Source organism: Rhamphochromis longiceps, linkage group LG3 (genome assembly GCF_057381845.1).
Source record: "Rhamphochromis longiceps isolate RC_006_pf linkage group LG3, R_longiceps_female_GT1.1, whole genome shotgun sequence".
Classification (NCBI taxonomy): domain Eukaryota; kingdom Metazoa; phylum Chordata; class Actinopteri; order Cichliformes; family Cichlidae; genus Rhamphochromis; species Rhamphochromis longiceps.
Genome location: NC_140559.1, coordinates 63,397,998 through 63,412,105, shown reverse-complemented (window position 1 = coordinate 63,412,105; position 14,108 = coordinate 63,397,998). Strand labels below are relative to the sequence as shown.

General features: G+C 40.6%; 2 protein-coding genes across 2 annotated transcripts in view; both read left to right on the top strand.

The window, feature by feature from the left end:
• LOC146675695 (protein TANC1-like) overlaps positions 1 to 10,741 on the top strand; it is a 407,338-nt gene extending 396,597 nt beyond the window's left edge. Inside the window, exon 13 of the mRNA XM_085400678.1 lies at positions 10,138 to 10,741. The gene's annotated coding sequence lies outside the window, so the exon portion shown is untranslated. The remainder of the gene's footprint in view (positions 1 to 10,137) is intronic.
• LOC146675685 (protein NLRC3-like) overlaps positions 1 to 14,108 on the top strand; it is a 388,198-nt gene that overhangs the window by 139,038 nt on the left and 235,052 nt on the right. The window lies entirely within an intron of this gene.

Below are 14,108 nucleotides of genomic sequence, written 5' to 3'. Positions count from 1 at the left end.
CTGTTACCAGGCAAACTCCAATGTAGCAGGCTGCTGAACACACACAGGCCTCCTGCATCCTCCTCTTCAGCTCTGCTTGCCCGATATCGTGACCTAAGCAGGGTCGGGTCTGGTCAGTACTTGGATGGGAGACCGCCTGGGAAAACCAGGTGCTGTAAGCTTTTGCACTTCCACACACAAACTGCAGAGGGCGCCGCTGCTCCTGCTTGTGCTTAGAGGCATGAGAAGTTAACATTTATGGGTGATAAAATCCTTTTTCTATATTTTTAACATGAGAATATCAGTTTTCCATCTTGTGTTCCAGAGTAATCGGACAAAAGACAAACGTAGAACAAGGAAAAAAGAGGCCAAGTGTCTCACCTATAAAACAAAATGACTGTTTTCTGAATAGTCTCACACAGATAAACATTTGCAGGGAATACCTTTTCCTTCAAAACAAACGTCACAGACTGTGTTTTTCTTTACTGATTGTATTTGAGTAGAAACTCAGATTAAAATGGCATCAGTGCTCATAAAATGATTTAACTGTAAAAGTAGGTGTAGTGGATCACTTTGCATAGATCTAGATAAAAGTGCTGTAAGCAAAGACTACAGTGGTCATTGAGCAGCTGTTCCTATAATGTGAATCTGGGATAAAGGCACAGATTATTTGTTTGCCTTTGTTTCCTGGTTCTTTCTTTCTTATCCAAATGGAAAAAGAGAGCATAAAAGTACTGTTTACAAGCAGCTTATCTATCTCATTGTGCCCACTATCATAAAATCTTGGTTGACTGAGCACTGAGCCATCTACCACTCGAAATTGAACCTGTGTGGGACAACAACAAAGTCCAGTATACTAAGTTTCAGTAATGTGCAGTTTTTTCTGTGGAAGATGTAAATCTAAATAGATGTCCTATTGTATGCATAATATACCACTGAACTTTATAAAACAACTTCTAAAAGCAAATTTCGATTTATTTTAGATTTTCTCAAATCCAAACAGTGCTAAAAGCATGCACACAGTCAAATATTTTTCATACGAGGTGCTGAAGGTTCTGCAATGTTCTGTCAGTGCGCCCCAGGGCAGCTGTGGCTACAATGTAGCTGCCATCACCAGTGTGTGAATGTGTGAATGATGTATCTGTGGCTTTTTGTCACACTTGGAAACCACGGTGTTGTGCAGCTATTTGCCTTGTTGCAGGGGTTTTAAAAAACTGCAGTTTTGATTTTAGTGAAAGACACCGTCTCATGACTCATTGAGTGCCGCGACTGACAAGCCAATCCGTGGCCTGCAGTCTGACGATGTCACATTTCCTGACTGCTTGGAACCCCGACTAAGTCGTCCTGTAGCCCACATCATAATGTTTCCATCTCTCTGCTTGACTGCGGGGATGCTATTTTTTGCATCACACTCGTATTTCAAAAGGTCAGTTAAAGCCACATAATTGGAATTTCGTTTCATCTCCCCACAGCACTTTCTCCAAAGTCTTCCCTGAATCATTTAGATGTTCACTGGCACTTGAGATGGGCCTATACATGTTTCTCCTTGAACAGGTAGCTACCCTATGTTAGCCTAGCTTTCTATCACTGATGCTCTGTGTGTATTGTTATGGTTCAAAATATGGGGATGGAGACAAGAGACAAGAGAAAAAAACCACAATAACAACACTGGTCCAGTCGGGTTGAGTCAAACGATGATTTTAATGATCACACGCGTGGGAGATGGACACCGTGTGCAGACAGCCTCAGATCTCAAAATGGTGGAGCATTGCTCAAACTCTTATAGCCTCTGGTGCCTCCACCTTATCATAAAAGCCTAAACATTCACATGCTTTTCTCTCACACGGCGCCTAAGCTACGACCTTGGCTCCCCGTTTATCTGCTCCTGCTGAGATGGGGCAGAAAACTCCAGCATGCTCTGTTCTCTTCTAATCAGACAAATAAGGCGATGACTTTCTGCAGCAGTATTATGCATCATAAAACAATATCATTCATCCACAATAAATCAGCAGTCTAATGTAATGCAAATCAGTTTAACTAATGCAATAGTTATCAGCTTCTTCTAATTCAGGAGAATAATGCAAACTAAAACTACATAATAATTCACAATCTTTAGTTAGGGGTATAACATGGCATAAAATAATATTATAATCTAACAGTATGCTGCTGCCTCTCTCTCATGTTACTTAAAAAATTAACCCCACAGCTTCAATAACCGTATCTAAAAATCTCTCAGTGAAAGTTACGGTTGTAGGTTTGGAAACATTTTGGGGTAGCCAGTGTTAAATAGAGACAGGGCCACATTCTTTATCTAGTCATTGTAATGAAAGAAGCACATTAAAAACTATATGAGAGTTTGCTTTTAACAAGCATGTAATGACTCTACTTAGTTTAGGTAGTCTTAGGGAGTCAAACTGAAAGTAGCATTTTGTGGATGTTTTCCCTGCTGCCCGATCCCATCAGTCTCTTAAAGCATCATTTTTATGCGCCCTGGTGTGACAGTGGTTTCATGGCGCTACAGGTTACCTGAGCACATCAGGTATATTACGGTTGAAAACCAGTGCCCGGCCTTCCAGTGGGTGTTCGACCCCTCGTGCACAGCTCAGGAGTCTAAACGACCCAGCAGTTATGGACATGTGTGTTTTTGGTGTGCTGTCCCTCGTTCTCCCTGCTTGCAGGTATATCTGTGTGTGTGTGTGGATGCCGGAGTTTCTGAGAGCACCCGTTTACAGGCACCTTCAGGCCTGGTGGGTGTGGCCCTGCCAGGTGGTTGGCCACACTTGAAGACCATCACACAGCTGATCAAGCCTTGTCGGAGGAGCTACTTAAGAATGCGGTGGCGCTCTCTCTGACGCTGGATCATTGCGTGACTTCACGTTAGTCTCTCGGCCAGTCAGTACAGATAGTCTGCCGCATTGTATGTGTCTTACGGCTGCCTGTTTGTTATCTCCCCAGGAGAAGCGTGGAGACGAGAGGGCAGCGAGCACGGGGTGCTCAGACACTGAGGAGCGGAGACAAGGAACACTAGCACTGGGAAGAGGACATTTCACGGGAGTTGGGAACGCACTGCGGATTTATTGTTATTTTCCATTCACTGTAAATAAACGCACTGCTTGCATTCAGAGCTCCGTGCCTGGCTCCTCCTTCCTCACATCCCCACGGTTGACGCTGGCCAACCGTGACAAATAGCTTTTCTTAGATTCATTATTAGTTCAACATTGACAAATAGTAGTTGACTAATATCAGGAGCCAAAAAGAAAACAAAAAACAAACTAAATAAATATTTCAGACGCTGAAAATAAATTATTACGGTTGTTTAAATTTGCTGTCAGCAAGTTAGGTCTAATACATGTAGTCAATCTAATGAATCAATATTACATGTAAAAAGTACAGAACTGAAAATGAAACTAAAATATAACGGTAAATGAACTGGTTCTTGTATAAAACCTTTCTACTCTCTACAACTTGCCTCATTCATGCACTCACTTTTTTCTATGCTTTTTCTCTGTAAGTGCTTTCTATCTAACATTAATACGCATTCATCCTCCCGATGGATGCATCGGAGAGCAACCTGGGGTTAGCGTCTTGCCCAAGGATATTTGGCATGCAGGCTGGAGCAGGCGGGGATTGAACCAGCAACTTTCTGATTAGTAGGTTTCCTGCTCTACCTGAGCTACAGACACCCCAATTTGTGGTGCTCTGGAAACAACACGTTCTCATCCCAACAGGTAACGATGCTATGTGACAAATCATCGGTATGTGTAAATGTGTTTTTTGTTCTAATCATGAATCGCTTTGTAAAACAAGACCTGATAGGGTTAAGGTTAAAGTTATGGTTAGAGTTAATGTTAGGGATAGGGCTGGAATGGACGGCTGGAGCCTCTCCTCCAAGTGTGTGTTACTGCCGCCATCAGCATTCTGTTGTATTCTGTTGTCTGCTTTTCTCTGTAAGCGCTTCGAGCCTGTACTTTTTTGCTTTAGCTGAGTAATGAAGTTGAATCAGTACTTTAACTTTCACTGGAACAATAGTATTTTTACTTCTACTTAAGTGGAGAATGTCTGATCTTTTGCCAACTCTGGCCGTCTCTCAGTCTTGGAATACCCACTTGTTGTCCAGCGGTGTCCTGGGAATATGGGAACTAGACAGACTGGGGAAACAATGGGAGGAGACACAAAGATGGAATCACTTTTACCATCTTTTATGTATTTGCTGGTCGTCTTATTTCTTCTATTTTGCAAGCACAGTGTTGCAATCATTGTCTTTGTGGTACAATGACACAGGTAGAATGCAGGTGTTTTCATGTAACACGATGCCAGAAAGATGAGTAATGTGTTTTGAAGAGAAGATAAAACATCATGTTTGAACAAAGATAAGCAGCAGACACGTCTGTGTGTGAGTTGTTCAGGTTCAGTAAGAAGGTAATATGTCTGCAGAATTTGTAATTCTTATGAAGATATTGCTTGTACAATAAATAAAATCCCTTTAACTTCTTCTGGAGAGTGTCTTTATATATTTAGTCATTTTGGGGCGATCCTTTATTTAGTAGTAACTCTAGTCGGGGATATATATCAGAGTTTACTTTCAGATATGAGCATTGTGTTTCCTGTGGATGAATGAATGAATTATTTATTTATGTAATTTTTGAAAGACTGGCTCATGTAAAATCTCTGAAAGTATGACAAAGCTCTCCTGTTACACTTTATGGACACCTGAGCGTCACCATGAGGGCCTGTCTTTATTCACTTTATTCACTGAAATCCACTTTTATAATGAATTCACAGTAATCACTGACACCTTCAGAGCATTACATTCATTAAAGACGTCTTCTACACCTACTCTTCCAGACGACCGACACATGCTTCAACCACTGCAGGTTAACCAGCCACTCATCAGTAAAGCAAAAACTAAATGTAAATGTCCTCATGTGGAAAAGACTGAAACACAACTCCCATATATCACTAATGTAACAGATCCATTTAGGGAGAGTGAGAACACTAGGCTGGATGTGTTTTAATGCAGGAACATTCATCATGTCTTCAGTTCAACAAATCATTTACATTGAATATGTGAGCTGGATGGTTACACGACACAATGTGATTGTCAACAATAACTGCAATGAACGCTGGTTTGAGGGCGGAGTCAAGGAGGCCATTTACGTGAAAAGGGAAAGACCCTCTCTGAATCAAGGAGGGGGCCTAAGGGTACATCTGTCACCATCTTACAATGCTGTGATTGCAGCCGTTCTCCAACTCTCTGTGAATGGTACTCAGGACCATTGATCAGTGGTTGTTGATCAATGGTCATGAGAATTTGCATAATCATGATTAAGGAACTGACCTCCCAGCCCATTGTTCCTTCAGTCGGCTGGTTTCTCTGACTGAAAACGCTACGTCCAGAAGAACAGAATCAACTTTTGGAGATTTACTTCCCTGATGATTGAGCACGCATCAAGACCTTTTAATCAGGCCAACAAATATCTTGTACTCAATTTTAGCAGCAGCCATTGTGACACTGATGATAAAACTTGTGTAAAAGTGCGAAGCTGTAAAAAAGTAATTATAAAAAAGCGTTTTTGTAGCTGAATGTTACTGGATAGCTGTTTCATCTGTAACACATCAAAATAACCTGCTAAGGTTTAATAGGCTATAAGGAACACACTCACTTCCTGAGCCCTGGGCAATAAGAGACATTTTGTGTTTTATAATTTATTGATATGTTTGATCCTTTCTGACCTGCGTTAATGAAGCAGTCATTAGAGCACCATGTCCGCTAGAATAGTTCTGTAGTTTGATGCTTGAGTCGTTGCAGACTTGTTGAAACTCCCTCACCCGTCAAAGCAGCGTCTTTGTTATTCGAGTCCAGCAGATGGCAGTGTTTCACTGTCTGACGGCTGTCTGAAGCTTCAGCTGGATTATTCGTTTTCATGTTTGATTAGAGGTTTGTGTGTGTGTGTGTGTGGGTTTTTAGCCACGAGTTGTCCACGATAAAGCATATTGAATGGCCTGTCTAATATTGTTAGAATTCTCCTTTGGGTTAGTTTCATTACTCAATCGGGACATTTATTTGGAAAAAGAAAAAAAGAGGGAAAAAAAAGAAAAGAATTAAAAATAAATAAATCCTCATAGTTTACATTTACAAATATCAATACTGAATGTTACGTCCCTCTGCAGCTTCTAATCGTCTCAGTGTTTTCAGCTGGTGCTAATTGGCCACACCTAGTCAGGTGTGGATAAAAGCATAGCTGAGGCAAGCTTCCCGGCAGTGCACTAGTCTTTGCCTTGGTGGCACCAGCCATTTTAGCCAACCTGGTTTTCCATTTTAGGATGAAACCTCTTCTCACCCACACTCTGTTATTCATCTGTTTTTATGTTGCGGCTTTTGAGCCGGGTCGTAACATGAGTATAATCACACTGGAAGTACCAGCATCAGGAATGTGGCTTCTTCTTTTTGGATCTATAATATTTAGTCTGGTTAGTTATTGTTACTGTAACCAGTGCAAAATCTGCTCTGATGACTCAACGTTAATGTTTGAGCCCCTGAGCGCTAAAAGAAGTGTTTTGTAAAGTATTAAAACTACCTTTAATGGAAGGAAAAACGGATCACTGCTTCCTATAAGAGTTGGTTTTCTCTGTGTGTGTAGCCACTCTGTGCCTGGTGGACTTGGCTGGCAGTGAGCGAATGGTGAAGAGCCAGTCTCAGGGTGACCGTTTCAAAGAGATGACCGCCATCAACAGCTCACTGTCCAACCTGGGCGTCGTTATCGCCGCTCTGGCCAAAAAGGTCTGCAGCTGCAGTTTCTGTAGTCTTAGATGTCACACCTGCTTTCTTTACATTTACAGTATTAATGATTTTTTTGGCCTTTGTGTTCCAGGAGACTTACGTAGCTTACAGGAACTCGAAGCTCACGTACCTCCTTCAGGGATGTTTGGGGGGGAAACGGCAAAACGTGAGTTTGTTGACATCACAAATCTTTATAATGACGACACATAAAACTGAAGGAATTTATCCCCAAAAAATATTTAACAGCGTTTGATCTCATCCAGAGGTGGGACCAAGTCATTGTTTTGCAAGTCTCAAGTAAGTCTCAAGTCTTTATCCTCAAGTCTCAAGTCAAGTCTCAAGTAATGTCAGGCAAGTCAGAGTCGAGTCTCAAGTCACTGGTGTAAAAGTCCGAGTCAAGTCACAAGTCTGAAACTTTGAATTTCAAGTCCTTTCGAGTCTTTAAAAAAAAAAAAACGAAAAAATAATGTTGCAGTTATGCTAAATGTAAATATTAGACCATGTAATTTTAAAATCTGTTTTTCTCAACACATGACAAAATAGTGAACTTAGAAAATATACACAAATTGTGAAATTGCACCTCTTTAAAATGCAGCTCAATTAAACCTAGCTCCAAGAATAATTTTCACCGACAGTTCTGAGATAAGCTGCATGTTATTCTTGGATGCGGTTGTAGGACCAGCTTTAAAATCGCATGACAAAAATATCTTACACATTAAAAAAAACTGTATCACCAACGTAGCCTGGACAACATTTGCTAGTTAGATGAAGTCAGCTATCTCATCTTAGCATATTTATATGCATATTTATAATTATACGGTTCTTGGAGTGAGTGCATACACTCATGAAGTTTAGTAACTTCAGGTCACTGCAACAAGCCCAGGTACAGTTTACCGACGGATGGGTACAGGACCTTGAAATGCACCGTGTAGAACGAAAGACCATCGTACGTATCATAAGTTTACCAGTCTCACAAATTGTCGTCATAAATACACATTCCTTAACCGTTTATTAATAGGACCTTTGAGCTCAACGGTAATTAATTAGTAGTGGAAATAATTTCTGGTAGCGTTACAGAAATGTAGCAGTGACAACAATATTGTATGCTGTAATCACCGCGCGGATAGGAGGCGGCTGGCTTGACCGCGGCTCACAAATGACGGCTCACTTTACCGCAGTCTGTAATCGCACTGGGCAATTAGTGATACAAAAAACCTGTTTTATCCTGTGAATAAAAGTATGTGTTTTTGTCAATGTACCATAATAACAGAAGCGAAACGCAATATTGTGTCAGGACAATTCACTATTTATGCACAATAAATAAAGGAGCATAGCGCGACAATTTCTGTTCAGCGCCAGACTTGCTTGTAACCTATATCACCAATTATGTTAAGAAAATGACGTATTAACTACAAAAAAACACTGACCTTCGTGTAAATGCTTGGAGCAGACTAACCTGTGAGCTGGAGTGTTCTGTGACGTTATATTTGGTCTTTGAATGGCTGCAATCCAGGCCATCCGTCGCGTCTTTGTTACTTCGGAAACATGGCTTGAACAATTTCTCTTCAACGACGTAATCCGATAACAACCGATCTCTTTACCCGTCGGCTTCCCGTGGCTGTCATGCGACCGGCTATTGCAGTTAATAATACAACGGCTTCTTGCCATTTTTGTGTTTCTTTTTATCGCTGTTTAACTGATTTTAATTGAAAGCCTGCGTGCGCTAGTACCGATTGCCACGAGTTCCCAGAATCCTTTGCGGTTCTACCCGTGAATGACGTCACATTTTCAATCTCTATATAATATGCATGTTAAATTTTATATTTGGGGTAAAATATCAAGTCTTTTCAAGTAAACCGGTTCAAGTCCAATTCAAGTCCCAAGTCATTGGTGTAAAAGTCCAAGTCAAGTCACAAGTCTTAGAACATTTTTTCAAGTCAAGTCTAAAGTCATAAAATTAATGACTCGAGTCTGACTCGAGTCCAAGTCATGTGACTCGAGTCCACACCTCTGATCTCATCACTTCAGATTGTGACTGTTTATTCTTTGGCACTAATTTTGGATGTCTTTATTTGCAGCTTGATGTTTGTTAACATTGCTCCGGAGCCCGACAGCTTTGGGGAAACTCTGAACTCATTGAGGTTTGCCAGCAAGGTCAGTGCAGTCTTGTTTCCAGTGTTCATTGGACAGAGTACATTAATGATGTCCTTACATCAGCTGTTTATGGTAAACCAAAGCCATACTCCATATCCATTTTAATACCTTGGTGTGTAATTCACACTCACATTTTGTCTGAAGAGTAGGGATGTTCCTGGCGTCTTATTTACTAGTCGACTAATCGAGGGGGAAATAATTAGACTAACCAACTAATGTAAAACTAAGGAACATTCAGATATTGAGTTGATTTTCAGAACTGATTAATAGAAACTGTCAAACTAGACGCAGAGGTATCTTAAACCATTTATCACATTCTGTTAAATACAAATGAAAATGCATTACTACAAAAGATGTTCTATTAAAATATGACAATCATTTGAGAATCTAAAAGTACGTCTAAGTGTGGCGAGAATGATTCAGGTAATACATTATACAGCTGTTTTCTAGTCAGGTTGTGGGGGCAGCAGGAAGGACCACTCCTGACCACAGCTGATAGATGTAAACTGGCTAGCATGACCAAGGATGCTGGGGCCTCCTACTGGTAGGACGTGCCCAGCTGGAACAGCCTCCTGGCCAAGGTGGCTGTCACCTTTTGATGTGAAGGAGTAGTGACTCTACTCTGAGCCCCTCCCCCATTGACTTAACTGCTCTCCTAAAGGAGAGGTTTTCCACCTCTCAGGAAACTAATTTCCTCTGCGTGTATCTGCGATCTCAGTGTTAACAAGAAGATCAGGGTAGATTAATAGATTTATGGCGTTTCTCAACAACAGTGCACCATCTGGTGGTAGATCGCTGCCTAACATTTAGAACACAATGTACCAGCATTGGGCATCAATTAAAATGTTAACAATTAGATTGAACGACTGGTAAGTCTGATACAGACTAGTGACAATTAGTCGACTAGTCACATAAATCCCTGATAGAGCCCACAGAAGTGGCCTGCACCATGTGCGTGGCTTGCTTTGCAGTTTAACCACCAAAACACTCGTCTGCAGTGGAATTTCTTTGAGCTAATCGATTCATTTATTTCATTTCTTCTTCTAATTAATGTGGAAAATGGTGGCAAAGGTGGCTGAAATGAGTGATTCCTAGAGTTACATGTCAGTTTACAGCATAGGGATTAAGTTTACAGTATAAATACCACTGAATTGTACAAGGATTTGAAGTTTCACTGTAACTTTAACATTTTTGACAATTTTGTTTTGTTTTCTCCCCCACAGGTGAACGACTGTGTCATCAGGACAGCGACTGCCAACAAAAAGTAGAATTATTAAAAAAAAACCCTGAGTTTTCTACTTTTTAGGTTCATCTCAGGTTTCCACGCTGAGTTGGTCATGACAGTTGCCATGTGTGATGGCATGCCACACATGGTAAGCTCCACACCTCACCACCCGTTGATTCACTTTAGTTTAATTTACAGTCACTACTTTAAAATATTCCATTTATTGTTCAATATCGTTTCTTTATTAAATGTATTCATTTTTCCATCACACCTTCCAATGTTTATATGGCGTGCACACATATTAACCTTGCAAGGTCAAAGCTCTGTTTTATGTTATATTAATACATCTTTGTTTGAGTTACCTGGGGGTTGGTGTCTCCTCCTGTCTGGCAAAGGGCTGGGAGACCTGAAGTACTACTGACAGCCTAATTGGATTGCACCACATGCAGGTGAACGACTGCGTCATCAGGACAATAAAGTAGAAATTATTAAAAGAGTAACTTTTATATATGTGCGTTTAAAGCAGGGTGTCAGTTTTTTTTTGTTTTTTTCCACATATGTTGGATTATGTTTCTATATATATACTTTGTAAAGGGTATTTTAAATTAATGAAAATGAATAAATATGATTGTTTCTTTTACCTGTTTCGATGTCTGCCATATCATTAGTATGTTTCGTGGGAATTAAATGTTTATTTAGCATGTACGCTATTACATTTACTCTACAAATAAAACCAAATTTAAAGGCTGTTGCATTTTATTGCCTTTTTTCTTTCCTTTTCTTAAAGTTATGAAGGCATCTTGGATGCCATTTCAGTGAGTGGGGGTTAATGCCCCACACTCTTTTCTGTCACTGCTTTGAATGCACAGACTGGTCTTAATATTGATCTTTGTAATCTTCAGTGTTACGACCCGGCTCAAAAGCCGCAACATAAAAACAGAGATGAATAGCAGAGTGTGGGTGAGAAGAGGTTTCATCCTAAAATGGAAAACCAGGTTGGCTAAAATGGCTGGTGCCACCAAGGCAAAGACTAATGCACTGCCGGGAAGCTTGCCTCAGGTATGCTTTTATCCACACCTGACTAGGTGTGGCCAATTAGCACCAGCTGAAAACACTGAGACGATTAGAAGCTGCAGAGGGACGTAACACCTCCTCCCTTAAAAGGGTTCCTCTAGGACCCCTAAACAAATTAAAAGTTCCTCTGAAGCAAGTTGGCATCTTTAAGCATGGATGCCCCTACATGAGGATCTGAAGTTGCCACACTGAACACACAAAAAGTAACATGTGACCAACACAAAAGAGCACAACAGTCAAACCCAAAATGATTACCTGACCTGCTACAACACAAAACCAAAAGTACACTAAAAACAACAAATCCCTTACTTTCCCTACCCTAGTCTTCAGTGGTGTACCAGGCTCGAGGCAACTTTAAACGCGAACTCGAGAGCAGGCAGCAGACCAGAGACATAGTCTCCTACCAAACTCTGAAGTGTACCCCCACCCAGGATAGCCACCAAACACAAACTAAAACAATAAAGCAAAACAACAAACAAGTGCTTCGATGGAAGGGCAGCACAGTCACCCAGCTGAAACACACTAAAGGGAGTTTGCTCAATTACACCGAACACCATCACTCACCCACTTAAAAGCAAAACAAACTGACATTCAGTCTCCACTAAAATGTCCAAAGATCCCGGACGAGCCACCACTTATGTTATGTATAGTGTGATTTGGCCATCTGAACATGCTACCTATATAAATCCCAGCAGGAAGCATGTTTTAATAGTGTGATTGGGTCATCTGAACACGCTACCTATATAAATCCCAGCAGGAAGCATTTGTTTTAATAGTGTGATTGGGCCATCTGAACACGCTACCTATATAAATCCAAGCAGGAAGCATGTTTTAATAGTGTGATTTGGCCATCTGAACACGCTACCTATATAGATCCCAGCAGGAAGCATGTTTTAATAGTGTGATTGGGCCATCTGAACATGCTACCTATATAAATCCAAGCAGGAAGCATGTTTTAATAGTGTGATTGGGTCATCTGAACATGCTACCTATATAAATCCAAGCAGGAAGCATGTTTTAATAGTGTGATTGGGTCATCTGAACATGCTACCTATATAAATCCCAGCAGGAAGCATGTTTTAATAGTGTGATTTGGCCATCTGAACATGCTACCTATATAAATCCCAGCAGGAAGCATGTTTTAATAGTGTGATTGGGTCATCTGAACATGCTACCTATATAAATCCCAGCAGGAAGCATGTTTTAATAGTGTGATTGGGTCATCTGAACATGCTACCTATATAAATCCCAGCAGGAAGCATGTTTTAATAGTGTGATTTGGCCATCTGAACACCCTACCTATATAAATCCCAGCAGGAAGCATGTTTTAATAGTGTGATTGGGTCATCTGAACACCCTACCTATATAAATCCCAGCAGGAAGCATGTTTTAATAGTGTGATTTGGCCATCTGAACACCCTACCTATATAAATCCCAGCAGGAAGCATGTTTTAATAGTGTGATTTGGCCATCTGAACACCCTACCTATATAAATCCCAGCAGGAAGCATGTTTTAATAGTGTGATTTGGCCATCTGAACACCCTACCTATATAAATCCCAGCAGGAAGCATGTTTTAATAGTGTGATTTGGCCATCTGAACACCCTACCTATATAAATCCCAGCAGGAAGCATGTTTTAATAGTGTGATTTGGCCATCTGAACACCCTACCTATATAAATCCCAGCAGGAAGCATGTTTTAATAGTGTGATTTGGCCATCTGAACACCCTACCTATATAAATCCCAGCAGGAAGCATGTTTTAATAGTGTGATTGGGTCATCTGAACATGCTACCTATATAAATCCCAGCAGGAAGCATGTTTTAATAGTGTGATTGGGCCATCTGAACATGCTACCTATATAAATCCAAGCAGGAAGCATGTTTTAATAGTGTGATTTGGCCATCTGAACACGCTACCTATATAAATCCCAGCAGGAAGCATGTTTTAATAGTGTGATTTGGCCATCTGAACACGCTACCTATATAAATCCCAGCAGGAAGCATGTTTTAATAGTGTGATTTGGGCATCTGAACACGCTACCTATATAAATCCAAGCAGGAAGCATGTTTTAATAGTGTGATTTGGCCATCTGAACACGCTACCTATATAAATCCCAGCAGGAAGCATGTTTTAATAGTGTGATTGGGTCATCTGAACACGCTACCTATATAAATCCCAGCAGGAAGCATGTTTTAATAGTGTGATTTGGCCATCTGAACATGCTACCTATATAAATCCCAGCAGGAAGCATGTTTTAATAGTGTGATTGGGTCATCTGAACACGCTACCTATATAAATCCAAGCAGGAAGCATGTTTTAATAGTGTGATTGGGTCATCTGAACACGCTACCTATATAAATCCCAGCAGGAAGCATGTTTTAATAGTGTGATTGGGCCATCTGAACACGCTACCTATATAAATCCCAGCAGGAAGCATGTTTTAATAGTGTGATTGGGTCATCTGAACACGCTACCTATATAAATCCCAGCAGGAAGCATGTTTTAATAGTGTGATTTGGCCATCTGAACATGCTACCTATATAAATCCCAGCAGGAAGCATGTTTTAATAGTGTGATTGGGTCATCTGAACACGCTACCTATATAAATCCCAGCAGGAAGCATGTTTTAATAGTGTGATTGGGTCATCTGAACATGCTACCTATATAAATCCCAGCAGGAAGCATGTTTTAATAGTGTGATTGGGTCATCTGAACACGCTACCTATATAAATCCCAGCAGGAAGCATGTTTTAATAGTGTGATTGGGTCATCTGAACATGCTACCTATATAAATCCCAGCAGGAAGCATGTTTTAATAGTGTGATTTGGCCATCTGAACATGCTACCTATATAAATCCCAGCAGGAAGCATGTTTTAATAGTGTGATTTGGC